A 2,463-nucleotide genomic window follows, 5' to 3' on the forward strand; every position below is an offset into this window, starting at 1 on the left:
GTAATCTGTCTGAATCAGTACACAGCATTTCCTCATTTTTTTGGTAAATATCTGATATTCTATTACAGAGACATGCCATTATTAATTTAATAAGTACCTCCTTGTTAAAATTTCAGGTTGTTTTCAATAATTTTTCTCACAAATATATTAGACATGCAAGTAACTATTTAAAACAGTATCTTGACACAGCTCTTAGAAATATAGCAACCTCATTCAGAAAACAGGCTTTACAAGAAGGTGTTATAAAAATCCTGAAGGCATATCATAATTAAGCCACTAAAGACATTGTTGATAAGATATAATAGTTTCCCCCCAAAAGAATCTTACAAGCAAATTTACTATGATGTGACAGGCAGTGTTAAGAGACTATCTCATATAAAGTGAATATGAAATTATAATCATTATAATGATCAAATTACTGTAATTAGTACATAGAGCAGAGAATTTATCTGTGCCAATTCCACATACTAAAATAGTTTAGGCAATAGTTATCTTATCAGTCACAATCCTTCCCAGAGAAGAAATAATGACAACTCTATAACATTCTATTTTCAACTTCGGGGCACAGAACTTGTTAAATGTTATTTTTATTTTAAAATGATGGTAGCAGAGATAGGATTGTGACATAATGTATTGTAACGGATTCATTTACTCATTTTGGCAAATCCACCTATTAATTATCTCAACCTCATTCTACCAATAGGGTTAACCTGATTACTCACCAGAAATAAGAATCAATATTTCATGTGTCTATTTCCCAAATTTTTGTCCAAATATTCTCTAAGATGTAAAAGGATTGCACGGTATGTTAAAAAAAAATGAGATTTTCATCACCTTTGACTCAGAAATCTAGCAGTTATAAGAAATGTTATCCTTCTAAAGGATTCTTGATGGAGGATCATAGTGGTAATAATTAATTGTAATTTGTTCTGATTCTGACTTTTGATTTTGAGGCAATAGAGACATACCAGTCCTGAAACGCATCTGGTAAGTAGGAGAGCTGTCTGGTAGGTGTCTTGTTTTAACTTTTCACAGCTTCTAAGAAAACCATTGTCCTATATTTTCATACGGCATCTCAGACAGGTGTATACTATTCTTTATATATATATATATATATATATATATTTTAAGCCTTTTTAAAAAATTTATTTATTTTGACAGACCACAAGTAGGCAGAAAGGCAGGCAGAGAGAGACGAAGGGAAGCAGGCTCCCTGCTGAGCAGAGAACCCAGTGTGTGGTTCCATCCTAGGACCCTGGGATCATGACCTGAGCAGAAGGCAGAGGCTTTTAACCCACTGAGCCACCCAGGCGCCCCAGGTGTATACTGTTTTTAGGAGTGATTACTCATCCTTTGGAATTTTAGTGCTCTGTCCCTGTGGATTTGCCTGTAACCACTTCTCAAAGCATGAAACACCATAGCTTATTTTGGATGTTTAATTGATTCAACATTAATGCTGCTATGACAATTTCATAATTCCTTCACATTGATAAGTTAAATTATGAAAGGTCTATTACATCTAGAGAATATGTTTCCATAAACATACTTGGTAATAATCAGACTTGAACAATGGATAACAGTACATTTGCGACCAGAGGAGAATGGTTCATTGGCTCTCCAGAAAAAGCATATCAGTAAGTATCCGGCTGATACACTCATATGTGGAATTGGTAGGAAGTTAAACAGAGGACAACACTTCCCAGCTGGGGCTGATGCCCACATGTATATTATGTGAGCCTTGAATGATTGAGATGCATTTCTTTTTGACTATCTTTTGACTATTTTCTTACATTAAAACCAGTCAAATTTTGGGAAGGCGAACTTATTCATTCTTTTAACCACTACTGTGAGCACTAGATTTGCGTCATATGTCAAGTTTTATCAGAATAATAAAGACGTCATTGATTCACTTGGTCTATTACATGAACGGAATACAGCAAAAATGAGACTGCTTACTTTTAGGGGAATGGCAGTGGAAAATAAAGAAATTTCTTAGACACACTACTTCAAGAACTTCAGATTGGAGCTAATGATGTTGAAGTGTTTGTTATTGATACAGTAAGAACTAAAATGGTCTTGTTGTCATTCAAGGTACACATCGGACATTTGGAAAACAGCAATTGCAACAGCTGAATGACACATTTAATGCCTGGAAACAAAATTTGAAGAAAGTGAAAAAGAGCCTTTTGAGTCTTTCTGAAATTTTACCCTATGTGTGAAGTTTATACATAAATTATAAAATAGTTGTTCTGTTTTATATATATATATAATAGTGTATACACACACACACACACATACACACACATGACATAAAATAGTTCTTTGAGAAAATTTAAATCATAACAAAACATTATAAACTGAAAAGAAAAAGAAACCTGAACAGGAAGATTCAGGCGGTCAGAACTCAGGGGAAGAAACTTAGCCTTGCTTTGGCCAAAATGAAAAAGGATATTTTTTTTTTTT

General features: G+C 33.7%; 1 pseudogene; it reads left to right on the top strand.

Moving 5' to 3' along the window:
* Positions 1-1,601: 1,601 nt before the first annotated feature.
* LOC122916742 lies at positions 1,602-2,219 on the top strand (annotated as a pseudogene).
* The last annotated feature ends 244 nt before the right edge of the window (positions 2,220-2,463 follow it).

The sequence above is a fragment of the Neovison vison genome, chromosome 9 (genome assembly GCF_020171115.1).
Source record: "Neovison vison isolate M4711 chromosome 9, ASM_NN_V1, whole genome shotgun sequence".
Lineage (NCBI taxonomy): Eukaryota > Metazoa > Chordata > Mammalia > Carnivora > Mustelidae > Neogale > Neogale vison.